Source organism: Grammomys surdaster, unplaced genomic scaffold, assembly GCF_004785775.1.
Source record: "Grammomys surdaster isolate TR1022 unplaced genomic scaffold, NIH_TR_1.0 99, whole genome shotgun sequence".
NCBI lineage: Eukaryota > Metazoa > Chordata > Mammalia > Rodentia > Muridae > Grammomys > Grammomys surdaster.
The window spans coordinates 428,762-451,920 of record NW_021604578.1 but is presented as its reverse complement, the minus strand read 5'-3'; the positions used below and the strand labels follow the sequence as shown (position 1 = coordinate 451,920).

Genomic DNA, 23,159 nt, shown 5'->3' with positions numbered 1-23,159 from the left:
ACCCATGTGATGGCTCACAACCATTTGCCACCAGAGGATCTGACACCCTCTTCTGACCTCTGCTAGCAACAGGCACACATAGAGTGAAGTGCATGCATACATGCAGGTAAAGTACCTATATACATAAAATAAATACAACTAAATAAGAAGACTTTTTTTTTAAATTTAGAAAGAAAATAATTCATTGTTCCTGTTCTCAGTGAGAAAGAAGAATCAGGGCTGCATGACTCCCAAATCAAAAATACAAAATCTTTTAGTTGACTCAGAAAAACTTTTTTTAATTGATTTAATTTTCATTTCTTTTTTTAAAAGACTTATTTATTTATTTTATGTATGTGAGTACACTGTAGCTGTCTTCATGCACATGAGAAGAGGGCATCAGATCACATTACAGATGGTTGTGAGCTACCATGTGATTGCTGGGGATTGAACTCAGGACCTCTGGAAGAGCAGTCAGTGCTCTTAACCTCTGAGCCATCTCTCCACCTCAATTATTCAATTCTTAAAAGCTTAAATGTAACTACTCTGTAACTCTCCTCCCCTACGTTATTACTTACCTTAAGTTCGAAATTATCAACCTTTACGTTGGGAAGAAAAATTTGGTAAAAATGTTTTGCACATTTTCTCATTTATCTTTCCTAAAGTAAGGAAGTAATCGGAATTCTTTGATGGCTACTATTAAATTTTGACAAACACGTTGATCAACTCAACACTTAAATATAAAAGGTATCAAATCTTTCAAAAACTTCCATGCAGTTGGACAGCTGAGGCAAAAAATGATTGTTAATTCAAGGCTAGTCTGGGATACATTTTTAAAAGCCTATCATTGAAAATAAGCAAAGTTAAAAGTAGTATGTGAACATATTTCAGTCGATTAATTGGCATTAATTATATTTTTCTCCATAAAAATAAATATAAGGAAAGCTGAGAATGTGGCTCAGCTGGAGGGGACTTGCCAAGCATACTCAAAGCCCTGAGTTCAAGCCCATCATCAAAACCACATAAACAAGGTGTGATAGCATAGTCTACAATCCTAGCACTCAGAACTAGAGGCAGGAGGACCAGAGGTTTGATGTTATCCTTGGCTATACAGAAATGAAGTATAAAGTCACAAAATACAATATAAGTTGAGAAATTCAAATAATACAGAACAAAGAAAAAAGTTGAAAAAATAATAGCTCATTTTATTCACTCATGAGTTTATCGCAAAATGTAAAAGCATACTTTCAAACCAAAAGACTTCTGCTGGTAAACCCACATCAGTTACTGTCATACAGTAAGCTAATTTCCCAGTTAACACTTTGTTAGATGTAAAGATAACTTGAATTCTCTCAGTATGAAAGGAATAGAATCTAGACCAAGACCCTTCTGGTTCATCTGAGCTGCAGGCAGAGCCAGGGGCAGTGTGTCCCCCTTGCTCTATCCACGGCTTTAAGAGGTGGAACCTGAAGACTAAGAGGCTCACCCCAGGTTTGTCAGAAGAGCTCAGAGCAAAAGAAGCTCACCAGGGAGGACAATTGGTTAAGAGAAGGAAAGGGGGTGGCTCATTCATTCTCACAATAGTTAGAGAGCAAGATCATCTTTCTAGTCCTTTAGGAAAACTGTCTTTAATTTTAAATATACGTCATGAAAAAAGTAGCACCATTAGAAAAATGACTTTAACCCAGTTATGGAGCTCTATGCTTGTAATCCCAGCACTCCCAATGTTGAAATGGGAAGAATATAATTTCCATGCCAATCTGGACAACACAGCAGGACGATGTCTAAAAGTTAGCCAAGTGATCATAATTTTAGCAAATAATTTATTCAAATTAAATTACACTATTTTACACATTCATTTTTTTAAAAGAGGATATGAAACTCCAAACTCCAATTTGATCATGCTGAGTGAAAAGTTAAGAGTAAAACCTATATGATTTACTAGATGAACGTTCTTTAAAAATGCAAATTCATCTATAGTAACAGAAAGCTTATATGTCATTGCCACAGGTGAGGTGGAGTAGAGACGGGTGCAGCATGAAGAAGGTATGATCACAAGGAGACCATTGTGAGTCATGGGATTCACCCTTTATGTCAGATTGCTGTTGGTTTCCCTGATGTATCTGCTTCAAGCCTTTTAACGCTGAATACGCTGTGTATATATAATGTGCTATATATTAATTTCCCTCTGTAAAACAGCTATGTGTAAAAAATTCCAATTTAAGACTATTACAAAATCAACAGCTGGTCAAAGTACAGGAAGCAACTGATTATGGGGTACCTATCACCTAATCAACAACTCAACCTGTACACCTAAGGTACAAAAGGGTAGTGTAGAAGAGCATAGGAGAGTGTAGAAGTCTCAGAGTCCTAAGGCATCTGCTCCTATGTAGTCTCTTCTAAACATGACAGGGAAGCTGATCCCATGAAATCTCAACAAAATCCTAATGAAAATAGTAGTTGGTGTGTCAATATGAATAATGGATGAGAGAAATCCCACAAGGTCTCACCACCAGACGAAGGCAATCAATGGCACTAGACAGGCAATCAATGGCTATTGAGAAAGGGAGAATACAATTTCTTCTAGGTGAGCCTCCTGATAGCCAATTCCTGGTGGTCAGCCCTAAACACACCTATGTAAGTGCAATTAGTAGGATACACATATGTGTATATATGTATATATATATATATAAAACAATAAATGATGTCATGAATTTAAGAGAAGTGAGGACACAGGAAATGTTGGAGGATAGAAATGATGCAAGTATCATATTCGTATGTAAAATTCTCAAAATGAATTTAGTTAGAAAAGGTCCAATTTATTGTCAAAATGAAATTCTATACCTACAATTGATGATTATTCATAAAACTCATTTTAAACAACCATTTTTTCTGGAAAATAACATGGAATGTCTTGGTAAATTAACATTTACACATAGTCAAACAAACAACAGAATATAATATTCAATATGAAGTAATTTATTTGAAATTTTTATTTTGATAAACCAGTGATTTCATATTTACATAGATAAGAGGTAAGTTGAGTTTATAGAAGTATGATGATTCAAAGATGAGTAAGAAATAGGCTATCCTTTCTTGTGACAGAAAAATATTAAAGATACATCTGACACAGATTAACAACAGCACTTTGATTTAGCAAGGCTTACTTGGAATTCCAATTCAATAAATCAGGATGTACACATTCTGAGCTTATCTTTAGAATCTAGATATAGTGCACTTGTAAAAACTAAAATTTCATTGATTCCAAAAAGCTTTATCCTTTTGTTCCTTATCTTCCAGCCATTCCGTGTGAGAACAGCTAGGTCCCTGGGACGAGCAGTAAGAGATGCAATAGCTCTTTGGTTTCCATGTCATGATCTCTCCTTTGGAGTCTCTTTGGCTTCGGAGATATGTGCCCTTCTGAACCATGTTTTTAACTGGTATGCATTTACTCTGTGTACATTAAGATAGCATTTTAGAATTAAAGTTGGTACTGATTGCCATTAGTCATTCAGGCATCAGGGGACTTTTTGATTTTGCAAAGTTCTCTCTAAGATATTTTAACGTTGGAGGACACAAAACTGATCAAACTACCAGAGAGACTCCAAGTGTTATAGATTTGTGTTTTTACTTAGCTTCATATTAGAGCATGAGCTGTTCTGGGGTGAGTTTCAATCTAAGAAAGACCTCACAATATTGATAAGCTGCCTTAACCATTTAGCCCCTAATGACCATTTAATGCACTCAAGAGTGATACATTAAAAGGTTCCCTAACCAAATAAAAATGGCTCAGAGTCCCTAAATGGATTTCAGGCCTCGATCATTTCAGACTAATTAAATAGAAAGCTAGCAATCTGTATAATTGAGATTTCTAGATAATCTTAAATACATGTAAAATAATGTAATTGTCTATATAATTCCATCCACCAGTGTTACAGACTAGGGTATTTCAAAGAAATTTGAAGCATTTTACCCTGAATCAATTTTTCTAATAAAAAAACTCTGTTCTTCTCCCCACCTTTTCCTATAAATCATGAAGATTTGTTTTTGGAGAATCTTGTTTATCTAGAGCAGTGGTTCTCAACCTTGCTAATGCTGCAACCCTTTAATATAGTTCCTCATGTTGAGGCGATCCTAACTATAAAATTATTTTCATGGATACTTCTTAACTACTATTTTTCAATTGTTATGAATCATAATGTGAGCATCTATGTTTTCTGATGGTTTTAGGAGACTCCTGTGAAAGTGTCTCCTTCAAACCCAGAAGGAGTCATAATGCACTGCTAAGAACCACTGATCTAGTTGATCCCCAGTACGTTACATAGTTTGCAATTGAATTTTGTTTATCTATAGGTACTCTTTTTGAGGAAACATTTATACATGTATGCATAAGAAAGTGATTCTTCATATGCAAGTTGACCTTTTCTGAGGAGTTTTGGAAAACATTCAGTAATAATTAAGTGGCTAAAATGTAATTTCTTTCTGAAAATGTTATTTCATTGAACGAATCCTTATCTTTCACTTGAATAAAAATTTAAGGATCATGACATGCTAAAGAAAAGAAATATAACTGCCAGGCATGATGGCACATGCCCTCAATCCCAACATTGGAGAAGCCAAAGCAGGCAGCAGATATCTGTGAGTTCGAGACTAGCTTGGTTTATAGTGATATAGTAAATTCCAGGACAGCCAGGGCTATGTCAAGAGACTCAGATATAGATATATATCCCAATTTTCCAATAGCCAGGTAGAATACAAGAATTATATTTATTATAAATATATTTGTTATATATGTATTTAGTAGACATTTATTAGAAATGTATTATTATATCAGCATAAATGATTATACTAACATAAAGAATATAATTATAATTATGAGTTATTAATTTATTAATTGATAAAATATAGTTTATCAAATAACTAATAATTCTATAATCCTAGCAAATTGTTGAAATATTTTTAAAATCTTGAGAAGATTTTCCAAGTACTGAAAAACAGCAATTTATTTTTCAGCCACATGGCCATTAGTAAAACACAGTCTTTGTTAGATGAAGAACATGTCCTCACATGTATGACACAGTCAGCACTGATATATAAAATATGGTAAATGACAATAAAAGTCAGTTCATATGAATATAAGAATTTGAATCAGCCTATTGCCCACAGAGTTTAGCTGCGGCTAACCTTCACTCCTAAAATAATCTTATCTTAAAATATAATTTAATAACTCAAACTTTCTTTAATAATTTATTTATCAATTACTGAGTATTGGTGTATTCAAAACCAATACTTATCACATTTCTTGAATAAGTTATACCTCTGAAACTTTATTACTATGGGCATAACAGTAGTCATCATTCCGAACGTTATACTCTTTCAGGAATTTCCTCTTTTTAACCCGCTGAAACTCCTCTAGTACCTTATTTTGTTTACTGAGTTTATACTTATCACACCCAGTCATTTTCACATTCTTAGTACCGCATAACCAATGAAGACATTGAAATATACTAACATGACCTGCAATAAGGAATCAATAAGTGTAATTTATTTTCAGATCCATTCAACAAAAAACATGTGTTCTCTCTGAGATTGTATGGGGTTCCTATGCAGATAATTATCTGCTCTAAAAGAAAATATTTGTGGTACCAATTAATTCAGAACACTTGGGAAAGTGCGATTTCATCGAAACTCACGCCAGTTCCCTATGTGATTCTCTGTGTACACACTGTCTTCTCCTGACTCGCTGCCATCTATCAGTGCCTCGACTTGTCTCTTCACTGTGTGTTTCCAGAAGTACATCGGGGATAAGGGGACAGAAAAAAAATGCAAGCAGAAAGGAATTTGAATCCTGTGTTCTCTGCATCCCTTCTGATCCACACTATCTGCAACTCATGAGACCAACATCTGGGAAATAGAGTTAGCAGCGTTGAAAAACCACCAGATGTCATTTAGCCCCATCTTTTGTACCCAAGTCAAGCAGACCCTAAAGATAACAAACAGTTAAACATCTCGAAAGACCAAAATAGTTGAAATAACCTCATTGGTATCTATCACATTACAATAAACTGATGGAGTGCCTGTGCTATGGCCCATGTTCTCATGATCCAGACGGCTCTTTCTTATGTGAAGGAATTCTCCGTAGATGTCAACAAACTGCACTGTGGGTTTCTTTTGAGAGTCACGTGTGAGAAGACACACAATCTGACTTATGCAAGAGTTGCTAAGGGAGAAAAGAAAAAGAAAAGCAGGCATGTAGGGGGGGAAAGGGATGATAGCACAGTTAAGTGTTCACTGTTTCACGGCATCAGCACTCCAAAATTCTAACCCAGAATTGCTCCTATCCAAAGGGACAAAGAGTAGAGCAGAGACTGAAGGAAAAGCCATCCAGAGACTGCCCCACCTGGGGATCCATCCCACATGCAGTCACCAAACCCAGACACTATTGTGGATGCCAAGAAGTGCTTGCTGACAGGAGCCTGATATAGCTGTCTCCTGAGAGGCTCTGCCAGATCCTGACCAATACAGATGCGGATGGTCACAGCCAACCATTGGACTGAGCACAGGAACCCCAGTGGAGGAGTTACGGGAAGGACTGAAGGAGCTGAAGGATCCTTATCTGGCATCAAAGGGAGGGGAGACCCTGGTCCGATGAAAGCTTGATGCCCCAGTGTAGAGGAATGCTAGGGTGGTGAGGCAGGAGTGGGTAGGGGAGCATCCTCATAGAAGCAGGGTAAGGGGGATAGGATAGGTGGTTTGCAGAGGGGAAACCGGAAGGGGATAGCATTTGAAATGTAAACAAATTAAAATATCTAATTAAGAAAAAAAAGTTGCTGAACTCTCTGCTCAGCTGACACTATTAGAAGGCCTCTGTGACACAGTGACAGTCATTGTCCTTTCTGAGTAGATATTGCCTCTGGGAGACGTCACAAAAAAATCCCTGACTGTCTCCTGGTAAAACATCTGAAACAAATTGAGTTAGAAGTGTTATCCCGCCCCCCATGTTAGTGGCTTCTGGCTACATAAGACTTGGAGGACTGAGCCATGGCATATCATCTTCAAAATTAATAAAAAAAAATACTGGACGTTTTAGTTAATGTAGCATTTAGAATAGATATCTCTGCATCCAAATTAGGCAAGTAAATATAATGTTAATTTTCTTGATTACAAAAAAGGGGAAATAGCATAAACCGAGTTCCACCTGTTTTAAAACATACAAATCTGGGTGGCACGCTGCTTTCCTGAAGCAGGGAATAATGTAATTGGCTAACGGTAACATGAAAAGTAAGAAATGGTAGACAGGTTTGATATTTCCTGTTCATGGTTCTAAAATCATTTAAAATATTTCATTTAAATCATTCACTAGGTCCTACAAACAAATCTTCCTTCCTCCCCCTGTAAGCAAGTACAGACTGATTTTTCTAATGGGAATTAATTGTCACATGCTTCAGCTAGTGCAAATTTACTCTCTTTTATACACGGTATATCAAATAAAGACATCAAAGCTTTTATTTGTATCTTTTGATACTGAGCTCCATATCTGTCCCCAAAGACTGGACTGCATAACTCATTACTTTATATTCAAACTGCCTTGATAATCTGGCATAGAAAGACAAGGAAACAGAGATATTTCCAGTAAGTTCTTCCTGGAGGAGTGAGTGGTCGATAGCTCTGAACACTGTATCTTCTGCTCTAATTGTTAGCACCTCTCTCATATCTACCTTCCCACCACAAGCCCCCTTTAAATGTAAGTCATACTTAACTAACTATGGATTCTTTTAATAGACACCCATAATATTTTAATATTATTCCCATTGTAGCAGATATCTCTGCAGATATTCAAATAGCACTTGCCAGATGTGGTGGTACATGCCTTTAATCCCAGTCCCTGGGAGGTGGGAGCAGGTGGATCTCTTGTGAGTCCGAGGCCAATCTGGTCTACAAGCAGATTATCTGTTACACAGAGAAATCATTTCTTTAAAAACGAAACAAAGAAGAAAGAAAGAGCACTTAAATCATACATGTATGTACATAAATATGTAAAAATACATTATTTAAGAGCTTGTAAAACTCTGGGGCAAAGTAAGTATATACTCCTAGACTCCACTATTTTTCCCTTTCTAGATAGACACTAACCAACAATTGCAAAACGTCAGCACTATGAGTCTTCAAAGAATTTCAACTACCACATGCGTTTATAAGTGAGGAAACTCTGGTCTAATGAAATTAAATAATTTACCTAACGTTATGCATCATAGCAAGCAAAGCCAAGACAAAGGTCCCACATTTAGTGATGAAGCACCCTTTGCCCCATGTGACTTGGCTTATCCTTCTCATATTTATGAATGAATAAACTAGCAAATGTTGCCAAGTAAGAATGACTGGACAGTTGACCAATGGTGTTGAGTCCAACCTTCCCAGGACATGGTTCTGACCTATCCAATGGGACATAACTAGACACTTTACGTAACAAAAAATGTAGAATAAGCTACACAAAAGCACACCAGAGTCCCAAGCTACCTTCATATTTCTCAGTTGCCCCCTGCAATTTACTGGCGCAGTCACCTTGCTCTTATTCCAATTTGATGTGTTTTACTTATGTTTTTAAAATTGCTATGATAATAAATTGAATTTCAGTCAAGATCTTGGATTGCCCAAGTTCATATCATGCCAAGAGTTATTCTAGATCTGCTGCTTTCACATTATTATTAATAATTGCTCTCATCGTTAATATTATTTTAATTGGAAAGTAAAAACTGTTTTAGAATATGCATGTTCAACGTCCCTCAACAGCCTCCATCCAGCTTTTGCATTCTTTCTGGTCAATCCTCTGCAATGTCTCCTGAGCTTTAGTGGTATGTGTGTCAGGGATGTGAACATGAAGGCCCCAATTAGTGCCGATCACTCAGTGTTATCCTCAGTGCACAGACTTCCTATGCCTCTTTACGTCGACTGCTACACACTTCAAGAAGAAGCCTCTCTGACCAAGGGTGAGAGTAATCCAGGTCTATGGGTAAAAATGTAAATATTTAGAAAGCAATTTAACAATATGATCATATAGTAAGACAACAATAATGCATTCTACCCTTCAACCTACGTGACCTTCCCAACCGTGGGCTTTTGACCAGGATCACTTTACCAGACATCAAATTTCCTCCTGTGGGACAGGCCTCAAATCCAATCAGGAAGCGTTGTGTTACAGCCTTGCTCGCTGTAGCACAAGTCCTCCATGTGATCAAGCCCACCACAATCCTGGCTTAGATTAGTAAGTGATATCCATGAGGACCACACTGAAGAGCTATTAGCAGTGGATGGAGAATCATTCTTTATCAAAGATATGGCCACTGGTAAGTTTCTCCTGCTCTGGTGGATGACCCCATATAAATAGACATTCTAGTATCGCTAACTGGATTAGGTGCACTTCGTTAAGTCAGAAGAGGAATATGCCAAGCTGAATAGGAGGGAGTTGGGAGGAGGAGACTGAAGGGACATCTGATCATATTTCATTGTATATGTGTATGACATCTTCAAAAGTAAGGTTTTTTTTAAAATATATATATATATATATATATATATATATATATATATATATGCATACATCTTGAAGTGACTTGACCAAACTCGTTAGCACCCATGTTCCTTCATGTACCTTTCATTTTTCTGTGGGAAATTTTGAAACCTGCTTTAATAGTAATATTCCTGAACATATGACATTATTATTAGCTATATTCAGCACGCTGTGTGACAAACAGCTTATCCTTCCTATCTAAGCGGACTGTTTCATCCTTTCCGTGAACTTTCTCATATTTTTCTTAAGCCAGACATTGGCACTTCTGGGTGCCATATAATTTTCTGGCAAGACTCCCCTGAGCAGCAATGTTCTCATTGTTAGATGATAGTTAAAGAAGAGATAACAACTAAGAGGTGGCCAGGCAAACCAATTCCAAACTGCAGGTTACTCCCCCAGCTGCCTGGATCCCTGGAGTGCTGTCTTCAGCTCAGACACAGAAACCAGAAGCTTCCTAGGTCCCACTTCTCCCTCTTTGATGCCACCCTGGAAGACAAACTTTCTCACCATTTAGAACTCAGCAATCACATTCCATTTCCAAAGGAGGAAGAAATAAACGGCATGGGTCCCCAAATCCTTTGGGCTTGAAATTTTTTGAAATACATATTTTTAGTTCCTCAAAAAAAAGTTTAGCTCTCAAAAACACTGTTTATAATAAATCATACGTCTCTGTTTTTAAATTGTAATCAACTATAGTGTGAGAGCGGCTCTTTTATAAAAACTCTGAAATTAAAACAACCACTTAAGACTCCAATCTAATGCCTGCAGTAAATCAAATGTCTTTGTTGTTTAGATTTTAGCTGAACAGGTCCATATTAAAAAAAAAGAAGTTTTAGCACTATTTATAAGAAGAATTGTCTCTCCAAACCCATCCAACAAGCTTTTCATTCTTAAGGTTAAAAACTTCAGCAGGAATTTAAACGGAGTGTAGACTTCCTACCAATAACTTCTTCTGCAGGATGTGATATAGCAAGGCCAAAATTTTAATGTACACACAAGTGTACAGCAGCTTTTAAAAAGCAGTTGTTCAAAAAAGTGTCCAATAAATCATCGTGGGGCTGGGAAGGCTGGGTAGCATGTGTTAAAACTACATCTCTGTCACCAACATGCTGTGTGACTGGATATCCCACTTAACCCCTCTGCTTCCCAAGTTCCCTGTATGTGACCCCTACCACTCCCCCACGATCTTGCCTGGTGAAGTCTCTGAGAATCAATCCATGTGACAGACTGTTCCTTTACATATACCCCCCCTATAAGCCGTGTGCCTCATATTCCAGGAAAAGCGTAATCCAGTGGCTGTTTTTCTCTGGACAAAGTAAACCTTCCCCATAACTAGATTTTCCAGTCTTGCCAAAGACAGCTAAAGAGAGATGAGCGCAGTGTAGCCGCAGCCAGGGAGGAAAAGTACTGTGTCGTAAATTCAGAGAACCAGTTTCCAGCCCTGGTGTTGCCACTCCCTGGTTTGCAAAAGACACTTGACCTTCTCTGTCCCCGTTTCCTCGCCTGTAAAAGATGAGTTGGGAATGTGTTCTACTTGTAAGTAAAACCACATGGTAACCACTGCGTGAAAAGATGCGCATACCGATAGACTACTGAAGAAAGTCCAAAACCAGGCTAGACGGCACAGGGAAATCAATGGCGGTGAAGTCGGTATCTCAGGTGAGCAGAATAAAGCGGTCTGCTTCATAAATGATAACTGGAACAAACTGGATAAACAGTGCAGCCACTTGGAATAAAAAAAATAAACTTAGATCCATTTCTAATAACATGTGTGAGAATGAAACTCCACGTCTAGATTATGAATTTTTTAAAAATTAGCTACTGAAGTACCTGGGGAAAGCAGCTGAGTTACTCCCTTAAATCCTCGGTAAGTATGGACTACCAAAGGAAGGTTCAAAGTCCACATGCGGTAAAGAAAACATTGGTAAAAATTTAATGTCTGTTCAGCCTAATAAAGGACAAAGCAAGACAAGTTTCAAGTTAGAACACAAAGGGGCAACTGCTACAAACGTTTGACCTTTTCTTTCTTTCTTTTTTCCCGAGACTGTGTCACATATAACCTAAACTGGCCTCAACATGTAGTCAAGGATAACCCTGAACTTCCCATCATCTTGCCTCTATCTCCCAAAGTGACACATGTATGCCACCATGCTCAGTTTTTATGCTGTGGTAGAGATAGAACCCAGGGCTTCACACGTGCTAGGCAAACACTCGCATTGCCTACGTATTTTTTTTAAAACTTATAAGTTAAGAAAACTCCCAATCAATGAATGTGCAAGAATATAATAATAATAACAATATTTTTAACTACATGTGAAAAAATGAGATTAAAAGAGACTAGTAGGCTTTCTTGGTGTGTTATTGATGTTGTTGTTGTTGCTGCTGCTGCTGTTGGAGGTGTAAGCCAGACAAGGGTAAGCCATGTGCACATCTTTAATCCCAGCACTTGGGAAGCAGGAATTCACAACTAGCCTGATCTACATAGAAAGTTCTGCGCCAGCAAGAGCTATATTATATAGTGAGAACTTGTATGGAAAAAAAGGGGGAGGAAGAGGAGGAGGAGGAGGAGGAAGAGGAGGAGGAGGAGGAGGAAGAGGAAGAGGAGGAGGAGGAGAAAGAAGAGGAAGAAAGGAAGCAGCAGCTGGTGATGGCCCTTTCCTGTAATCTCACCTCTAGGGAGGCTGAAGCAGGAGAATGGCCAGTTTGAGGGCAGTCTGCGTGGTATTTGTGCTGAGTTTTAAAACTGAATAAAAAGGAGGTAGACAGAGATGAGCGGGGATCAGTGCGTGTGAAGGAGAGAGAAGGAGGTTATTGATCATCGTGAGAATGAGCACGGCTTGTGCTCTGGTCTTGTTTTCTAAACATTGTTTCCCACTCTAGTAATATTTAACACGTGTGGTGTCAAGCAAGTGTTCTCCATCATTCTCTGCATGGAACAGTTTCACAAAACAGTGGAGCATCCTGCTTTTAACACCACACCTGCTCCACCGGCTCCTAGCTGCTGATGTGCCAGACATCTACTTCCTTACCTATAAATCATGCTTATTATTACTCAGGAGGCTATTAAGAGAAGTAGAAAGAATGCTTGAGAAAAACGCAACGGATTGGCACAAGGGTGCCATGGCATAAGTGGAATGAAATTCTATCAAAGCAACTAACAGATTTTTCTGTTTGAATTTACAAACCCTGATAAGGGTTGGAGATTTTTGTTTGGGGGAGGAGGTTGTTTTAAGTATAAATGACTACAATTCTGAGAATAAAAGAATTACAGGCTGTATTAGAATTAGGGCTTTCTATCCTATGTACTCACTCCTTCTTCAGAATTTCCAAAAAGGGTAATATTGCTATCGAATGAAGTAGTAATCAAGTGGAAATATTTTTGCCTTATTGATTGCTGAGGAAGTTCTAATAACTTCAATTCCAGAGATAAGAGGGAACAGGTAGCCGGTGATAGAATTAAGAACTCGAGAGAGGAAACAAAGGAATCTTTCTTTTCCTTTCAGAAAATTAAAAAAAAATAGAACTTTAAAATTGTATCCCTGGCTTGAGAGGAAATCAATGACTCTAGGAATGAGGGACCACGGCCACTCAATAAAGGGTATGGAAAATGACACGCCACCCAAGTGACTTGGGAGAATTTTCTCCTGAAAAGCTGAACTGGGATTGATGAAGAGTCAGACATCACCAAAGTCTTTGGGACTTGGGGCACATGCGACTTTTTTAACCCCCTTGATGACCTCAGCAATCTCCAGGTTATAAAAATGAAAATTCAAAATGAAATTGGATTCTCAGCTTCCAAAGGCACTCCAAAGACACCCTTTGAGTCACAGCAGGTAAGAGAGGATCTTTCTGTTGGCTTCCAAAGCTAAAGCACTAACTACCTCTTAAGTCAATTTTCTTCCCACATGTGCTGTGCAGGGACTCAGAAAATGACACATAATCTCTGATCTCCTAGTCCCTTATTGTCTCTTGGTTTGAGGATAAAAGTAGCTTAGAGAGTTTTGTAGCCATGTGTAGTGCCTCATGCATGCACTTAGTAAGCTAAGGCAGAAGTATTGCTATGAGTTCAAGGCTAGCTAGGCTACACAGTTCCAGGTCAGCTTGGTACGCAGTGTGAGACTGTCTCAAACAAACTGGAGGAAGAATAAGAAGAGGGAAGGAGACAAGGCTTTACAAAAAGCAGACATTCCAGAAGAAATGCATGGAACACTGAGGCCTCGTGAGGCTCTTCTCTCTGCTTCTAGCCACCATGATAAGGGCTACTCCGCTCTGCCGTGCCCTCCCCACCATGATGGACTAACACCACTGAAACAGACTTATTGATGGGAGTTTACAAATTGGGAGAGAAGTTCTCAACGAAGTAAATAAATACAGGGAGTTCTAGAAATGTTGCCTTTGATATCGAATGCATTGTAGAGACATTTGAAATCAACTCTAAAGATGAGTTGATTATGTACAGAGAAACACTTGGCAACATCAGAGCATAGGATTTGTCCATTAACTTCAGGAATCTGGAGCCATCTTTCTGCTAAACAAGACTGACAACAGAGGATGTCTCTACTCTTGTCATAGGGGTCATCTGTCATCCTTCAATTCCAGGTGTAAGAAGAGAACACATGGAAAGAATAGCTTTTAGAAAAATGCATATAGTCAATGCAAAGAATGGAAGACTCGAAAGCAACAAGAAAGAGGATGTGAATCTGGTAAAAAGAGAGAACCATGGAAAGTAACAGGTAGCTGCACGAGCTGTCTCTTCTCAATCCTACGGCTCTGCAACTCCTTAGAGAGCATTTGAAATGTTCCTTTCCGGCAATCATCCACACTACTCTCGCAGAGATATTGGGATGATTCATTTTTCACACTGAAATCTGGTGAGCCAATATAAAGTCATTTGTTTCAACAAAATTCGAAGTGAAACCTTAGTAATTTTTTTTGAATGTGTAACAAACTTTTCTTCTAAAAATGTATTTTGTGTCCTACACGTTAACACTTAAAAATAGTTTTACCGCTAACTTGATGAAGTCTCAAATAGAAGTATTAACAAAAGTGAAAAGTCTGCCGCACTTCCTCCTTAGTATGATCCAATGACTTCATCATCATCTCTTTATACTTTCTACTTATATTTTATTTTTATTTACCGTGTCAGTATGTTTAGATCTAATGTGTTCACTTTAGTTTTTCTATATTGTTAGGTTCTAAAAGACCATTTTCTTTGTGTGTGGTTTTATACTGATGTATATTAACTGTACAGAGTAAAAGGTTTTATCGCGACATCTTTTTTTTAACATTTATTTGTTTTATATATGTGAGTATACTGTTGCTGTTTTCAGACACACTAGAAGAGGGCATTGGATCCCATTACAGATGGTTGCAAGCCACTGTGTGGTTGCTGGGAATCGAACTCGGGATGTCTGGTAAAGCAGTCAGTGCTCTTAACCACTGAGCCATCTCTCAAGCCCCTCATGACATCTTAATAAAAACATATAATATACCTCGGCCGTAGTTATTGCTCTCCACCCATCCTTTCTCCCTCCTGCCATTAGATCTTCCCACACCTCTCATCATCCTCTTATACTGTCATGCTCCTTGATCACGCACACAAGAAGGACATGCAATTCTTATCCCTGTGATCCTGACTAGTTCTTGAAACACTATGATCTCCAAGTCCATCCATTTTCCTGCAAAGGAATAATTTCACTCATGTTTATGGCTGAATGGAATTCCATTGTGTATTGAAAATTTCCTGAATGACTATGGCAAAATCACCATCCATGTGGTTTCTATGGCTGAATGGAATTCCATTGTGTATTGGAAATTTCCTGAGTGACTATGGCAAAACCATCATCCATCCATGTGGTTTCTACACTAAAAACAGTAAAGAAATAAAAGACACAGGGCATAATCCAGGAACAGTTAGGAAGCAGCTCTCCAGAAAGAGAAACAGGAGAGGGAATCCACTCCATCCCATCAAGGAGGTAATCAGTTCTGAATGTAAGTGCACGCAGTTTGCCAGGAATTAAGACAATGAAAGAGTCTCAGCAAATCATCTCTTAGCACCCAATAATTTACAGAAATAAAGAGAGAGCCTGTGTGCTACAAGGGCTTCTTGGACAACAGAGGGCTAAAAATCAAAGAGGAAAAAATAAGAAAAAGTGAAATAGACTGAAATAGCATGGTAAATACTGGAATCATTGCTGAGCAGAGTTGGAGTTTGCACACCTATGGGCATTAGAAAGCCTCTCACTTTGGCATTTGACAAGAGCAGCTGCAAGAAGCTATCTTAAGCAGGCCCTTATTAAGTAGGTAGTGAGACAGCAACTAGAAACAAAAGTCTTTCCTCAGTAACTCACTCTGGAAACCCAGAGGAAGTGTCACTTTTCTGAGAACAGGCTTGCACAAGGCTCTAGCAAAAGGGAAAAACTTGGATTCAGAACCACACAGGATTCTATGCAGTGGGAACCTTATCAGAGCCACACACTAGAGAGAGAGAATCACCAGATCCGCAAAAAATACCCAAGCCATGGTGAATACTTGAAAGTACTGGAGTCTGAGGGAGTCAAAGGAAAGCTTGCCTGCAGCCTTCTTTGATCCCTAAAGGACTGACAGACACATCTAGTTACAGTACACACTGCCCAACCCTCTGGCTGCAGTGCAAACAACACCAAGACTAACAGAAGAAGTACAGCATCAGGTCTCCTCAGAAGACAGCAATCCAAATAACCAGGAAAGGGAACACATGATGGAAAAAGAGGCTGCCTCTAGACTAAGAAAATTAAGACACAGAAAAGCAGCCCAAACAATTGCTCAGGCAAGAGATTGAAGAAAGATAGTCCACACCTACCAATATGTGTGTGTGTGTGTGTGTGTGTGTGTGTGTGTGTGTGTGTATACATACATACATACATACATACATACATACATACATACATAAACTGTTTAATACTAAAGTTGAATTCTTTGCAGGCTGCTTTCTTCTCTACTTTTCTCTGCTCCCTGACTTTTCAGACAGTCTCTCCCACTTTGACCTAGAGCTGGCAGTCCCCTGCCACACATTCTTATAGTGCAAATGGCCACATTACCAAAAGTAATCCATAGATTCAATTCAATCTCCATCTAAGTCCTAATTGCATTACTCACAGAGATTATTTTAAAAAAAATCCAAAATTTGAAGTATGGAAGTACCAAAGACCCTATCATAATTTGCTTTCCAGTACTCTGACAAACATCATTGACCCAAAGCAAGTGGACGAGGAAAGGGTTCATTTGGCTTAAACTTCCACGACTCAGTCCATCACAGAAGAAAGACAGGGCAAGAACTCAAGCCTACCTGGAGATAGGAACTGAAGCAGAAGCTCTGAAGAAGTGCTTCTTACTGGCTTGCTCTCCACGCCTTACTCAGCCTGCTTTCTTATACAAGCAAAGAGTGACCTCCTGCCCATGGGTAGCATAGCCCACTGAGGCTTAGACCCTCCTGTATCAATCACTGAATCAAGAAAAATCCCTTCCAGACATGCTCACAGGCCAATCTGATGAAAGCAATTCCTCACTTGAGTTATTTTGTTCCCTGGTGACTCTAGTGTGTATCAATTTAACAGAACCTAACCAACACAAACCCTAAATATCGAAAGCAAACCTGAGTAAAATGAGCATCGTGCTCTACTATAGAACCACAGTAACAAAACCAGCATGGTACCAGTGCAAAACCAAAGAAGCTGACTGAATACAATCAAAAAGAGGCTTGAGTATTAAACACACACCCACCACTACATAATATCTGACCAAGCCGTCAAAATATACATTATGAAGAAAAGATGGCCTCTTAAATGAACAGTTCTGGCAAAATTGGCTGTCCACATACAAAAAAATTAAACTAGAACTCTATATTCCACCCTGTGCAACTGATTCAAAAAAAGGTCAAAGACCCTAACACAAAACACCTGAATCTCCAAAAGTGTCAGGGGCACAAACTCACTTTCCTCCCCCAGCAACTGTCAGTTGTCAGTAGCTTCTTAAGGAGGGATGAAACTTTGAGGCGCCCCTCATCCCCTTTCAGTACTAAAACTAGATGCCAGTTAGAAGACATCATGGAATTCAACGGCTAGTCTTTGCATTTATTGATGAAATTATAAGCTTAGAAATAGTTTTCATATCAAGCAGAAAAACAGAATCCAACTTAGCGTTTCAAACAAGACTTGCATACAATTAAAGAGATTTGAGTCAGTGTTGACTGGAAAACTCCATGATTTTCTGACAAGTCTACAACTTTGCAAAGTTGGAGGGTTTGGGTGACTGGAAGGTGGCTCTATAGCTAGCCATGCGGAAGCACAGCTTACTAGAGATAAGTTCCCATTGTTTTTTGCACTATAAATTGTATCTTTGACAGGAAAAAAAATGTAGATCCTTCTAGGGAATCAAAATATATAACCATCACATATTTCAGCCTTCCAGATATGTTAAGATAGCTTTAAAATCTTGCTACATTCTTCTGTGTGGCTTTCTTCATTCCAATCTTAGCATCAAAGGTGAAATTCCTCAATGGGTAAGACTCAGGTTTTTCCACCAGATTTAGCAATACTCCTACACAACATCTCTAAATCATTTCTGTCTTAAAGTTCACCATTGGTCATTCGCTCTGTGAACAGTGAAAGGCGCGGTGTGTTTGCAGACAGTCTAATATTCTAGTGGGATACATAGTGCTAAGCCCCTCATCCTGTCTGCCTCTGGTTTGTGTCAAGCTGACAGTGTATGGGCCAGTTCACTCATCCTCAATACATTGTTTAAATATACAGTAAAAGCAATATTCATGGAGTAGTATAAATATCAAACATCAAATCAGAACCGTTTTATTTAAATACTTCCATGTCCTACAAAACTCAGGGGAAGTTCAATGTTTCTACAACTTACGATCTAAACAGGACAAAAGAAATGTTGAGATGAGTTATAGGAAAGCAAAATATGAAAAAAAAAAGTTTTGGTTCTTCTTTTTTTTTGAAGCTACTTTTAAGCACACTGCTTTGCAACCTTTTAAGTAAGTGCTAGTGAGCATATGAACCATCCTGCGAGATGAAGATCTGTTCTATAAAATTCTTCTATTTGTAAAATCCTTTCTCCCCATTGAGGAAGTCGGGGTCACTACAAGAATGGAGGATAATATAGGCTTAACTATCATTAATATGACATTCATCATTAAAGAAATATGAGTAAGAATTAAACCTCCCTATAGAGAATAAAAACATTGAGATTATTAAAGTGTTATGCTAATTTCACACATGGGTGAGTAATATAACATATGACCAGAAATAGTATGTATTATTCGCCTCCATTCTGGTCATGCTTTGGCTTCCCTACATCTAAATTCACAGATATTCTTACAGTAAGTAGTTCACATTGGGTCTAGGAAACACTGAAAGAAAAAAAAAATCTTCATCTGTATTCCTAAGTAATTGCTAAATACTTGTGTGACTTCACCCAGAAACAGAGAATAGCTTTCTGAGATTCTTAAGACTCTTCTATTAGGTATTTATCAAAAATAGCTTTCTAAACCCAGAAAGAACGAAGTATTTTCTTACAACATAAAACTTCCTCAGCTCGATATTGGTGGTTTTGTTGCAGAGATTTGGTTCGACCATTTATTATTATGCAGAAAGTAAGTTTAACTCAGAAATAAAAGAAAATTCAAGATAATTGAATACTTGGTATTTTATCAGCATTCGTACTGAATAAATTACTCCTCTCTTAGGACAATTCAAATAGAGATGCTAAAAGGTACACAATAAGTGAGCTTGGCTGGGCAAAGCACATTTAAACAATTTTCCTTCTGAAAGGAATGCACAGAGATCATAACACTGGGGTCCATGAAGAGCTTCCTGGCATGACAGAGAGTAAGAGCCAGTCAATAGCACAGGGTACCGCTGAGTCATACCCCAGAACCTCAGCCGAGAGCTTCAAAGGCTACAAGAATTACCAGTAAATAACATTTAAATCCATTGATATGAAAGGAATTTTAAGTATTTTTGAAATGTAGTAGCCTGTAGAATAATGAAATTCAGTGGAGACTTGACTTTTACTGAGAACTTGACACAAAAAAAAAGAAAGAAAGAAAAAAGAAAGGTAAAAACCTCACCCACTGATAATGATTCAACACTAAAACTTATAGAAACTAAATTATTGCCACACGGGATCCCTTCTCTCTGTTTCATAGTTACAGGCAGTCATGTGACAACATTTTCCCGTTCCAGCTTGCTTGTCCAGCTTCGATCCTTTCCAGTTTACTCTGACATCTCCAATCCCTTTCATAGGAAATGAGGATGAACCTCTTCTCCATCCCCCGAACCAGCAGCCTGCAGAAAAGGCTTCTTGTGGGTAGCACACTGGCTGCTACCTGAGCAGATGCATAGTTGAGAAGCAGCTCTTAGAGATATCTGGCAGAGGAACTGAGAGAGTAGCTTTCTGCACTTCCATGGCCGTTCTCATCCACACTCCCAATATCTGGTACTGAAATCATTTTTGCCGTTTCTCTTATTGAATCTTAAGTAAATGTTTAAAAATACTTAACAGAAGGGACCACCACAGTGACGTTTCTGCCCTTTTCTGGAATCTACTGTTTCCATCATTCTACCGTCTGTTCCCCAAGCTGGCAAGGACCTGCTTTCAGTTTTAGATGGTGAACTGTAGCATTGTGGGATGGTGATGACTTGCCCAGCAGGAAGCTCCTAAATATCAGGTCAGACCTGACCTAGGCCTCAGCCCACAAGCTTCTGAAAAACCAGGAGAGAGAAAAAGAGGTTAAACTTTGTTCCTTAAATGAACTAACTCTGATATAATTTCCTTGTACTTGCTAGCAGTTTCAGAAGCAAATGGACTGTTTGTTCTTCCATGAGAATTTCCAAAGTCAAAGGATAATAGTTTCATGGAACCGGAGAACGATGGAACAACTTTGCCATTACCCTTGTAATGAAGGATTGGGGCAGGCAGGATACCAGCAAGTTGCAACTGGGTGGTCCAATTATTACTAATGAATATTTATTTTTTATTTGTTTGTTGGTAGTATGACTTACTGTAAATAGGCAGCTTCAACAGAAGTTTATAGTTCAGTAAGATACAATAACCTTAAAACACACAAAGGAGAGTATCAGATAGACAAAAACGAAGAAAAACGAGAGGAAGACAGGATTCAGTAAATAAAATGTATTCATGGGAAGTCCTCTTCCTTGTTGAAGGTATGCCAGTCATTATTATTTCTCAACATTAACTAAATATAGCTAATAAACCCATGTCACAAAACCACTGAATGGAGCATGGGAATGCAGGAGCTGAGAGACGGAAGGCTGGTTTTCTGATGAAGACCGTAGAACTCTTTGCACAGAAGTCTTTGCTATCAACAGACTTATTTGATGTGGGAGACAAGCATACGTATGCTATCAGTGAGATGCTCTGACACAGGTCTAGTTTCCCAGGTCCTAAACATTACAGCTAACCTGAAAAAGAATTCTTCATTGAGATCTCGTACTCATCTTTGATGCCTTGAAAATCTCCCCCACATACAAGTTATTCTGATTTGCATTCTTGATTTCCCAGCAGGCCATATGTTGGTACTGACTGTCGAGCAGCCTGTGTAATCTGCATCCAGCTCCCTATAATGGCTGCCTGGAAAACAGTTTCTCACACACCTAAGGACCAAAATCAACCAGAGGCCTAAGCAGTAAGAAAATTATCCCATTTGATTCAATATCTGTCAATATATTATCCTCATAGTTCTATGTAATTCAATAAGTTTTGTTTATTCGACTGCCTTAAAGTTAAAAACTAAATCACTAGTCTCACACACACACACACACACACACACACACACATCTGTTCTAGTCAACAATCCTATATGTAGTGTGTACTGGCAGAGAAGGATGCTTTTCAAAGCCAACTGTATGTTCTGTTGCGTTTTTAAAAATTCATGAAATTCCATATTTTATAGAGGAAAAGCTCTGTTTTGGAACCTGAAAGGTCAAGCTTGGACTAGCAGGCTTGTGCTAAGGGCTTCCCTGGTTGTGTCACATCTTGATGGATGGCATCACGGTGGGAGCATGTGATAAGGATAGATTAGAGATGATACAGGGATCAAGCTACTCCTGTAACATGAGCTAATTGAGATCACACAAAGACTACCCCAGCATCACTGAAGACTCAGGTGTCTTACGTGGAGTCATGATTAACAAAGATGTGACCCATCCAAGAATGCGCCACTATATTAAGAATCCTCGAACTGTGCTACTGGATTCTTCTCTGGAGTACAAGAAAGGAGAAAGCCAGACTGACATTGAGATTACACGAGAAGAGGATTTCACCTGAATCCTGCAAATGGAAGAAGAATACATCCAGCAGTTGTGTGAGGATATTATCCAGCTGAAACCTGACGTGGTCATCACAGAAGAGGACATCTCAGATTTAGCTCAACACTACCTCATTCGGGCCAATGTTACAGCCATTCGTAAAGTCTGGAAAACAGACAATAATCGCATTGCTAGAGCCTGTGGGGCACGGGTAGTCAGCCGACCCGAGGAACTGAGAGAAGATGATGTTGGTACAGGGGCAGGCTTATTGGAAAGCAAGAAGATTGAAGATGAGTACTTCACATTCATCACTGACTGCAAAGACCCAAAGGCCTTCACCATTCTTCTTAGAGGAGCCAGCAAAGAGATACTCTCAGAAGTAGAACGCAACCTCCAGGATGCCATGCAAGTGTGCCGCAATGTTCTCCTGAACCCTCAGCTGCTGTGGTGAAGCCTCTGAGATGGCTGTGGCCCATGCCTTGGCAGAAAAATCTAAGGCCATGACTGGTGTGGAGCGATGGCCGTATAGAGCTGTGGTCCAGGCTTTAGAGGTCATCCCTCGGACCTCGATCCAGAACTGTGGGGCCAGTACCATTCGTCTGCTGACCTCCCTTTGGGCCAAGCACATCCAGGAGAGTTGTGAGACCTGGGGTGTGAATGGTGAGACTGGCACCTTGGTGGACATGAAAGAGCTGGGTATTTGGGAGCCATTGGCTATGAAGCTACAAACATACAAAACAGCAGTGGAGACTACAGTTCTGCTTCTGAGGATTGATGACATTATCTCTGGCCACAAGAAGAAGGGTGATGACCAGAACTGGCAAACCAGTGCTCCAGAAGCTGGCCAGGAGTGAGTGCTGAGCAAGGTGACTTCAATGCACAGAACCAGCAGTCTCCCCTTTCCTGAGCCAGAGTTCCAGGAACACTGTGGACACCTTTGTTTGCAAAGGATCAGGTTGAGGGGCAGCCCCCAGTCGGTTTGCAAACCCCATCTCAGTTTGCAAAAAGCACTGACATGTATCTCATCAATTGTAAGCTTTCCATTTAGTTTGCTTCTAATGATTAAATCTAAGTCATTTGAAAAATAAATAAATAAATAAATAAATAAATAAATAAATAAATAAGACTACCCCAACCTTTCCTGAGAACTGAACCTTGGAATACTGTAGGTTAAGTCCCACTCCACTCCCCAAAAGATTCTGCCATCTCACAACAACACCCCAGTAGGATCAAGATTCCATCAGATGAACCACACGGGAGAACACATTGAAACAATAGCACCCGCTTTCACT

General features: G+C 39.0%; 1 pseudogene; it reads left to right on the top strand.

Annotated features, from left to right (window-relative positions):
* Positions 1-20,834: 20,834 nt before the first annotated feature.
* LOC114634620 lies at positions 20,835-22,721 on the top strand (annotated as a pseudogene).
* The last annotated feature ends 438 nt before the right edge of the window (positions 22,722-23,159 follow it).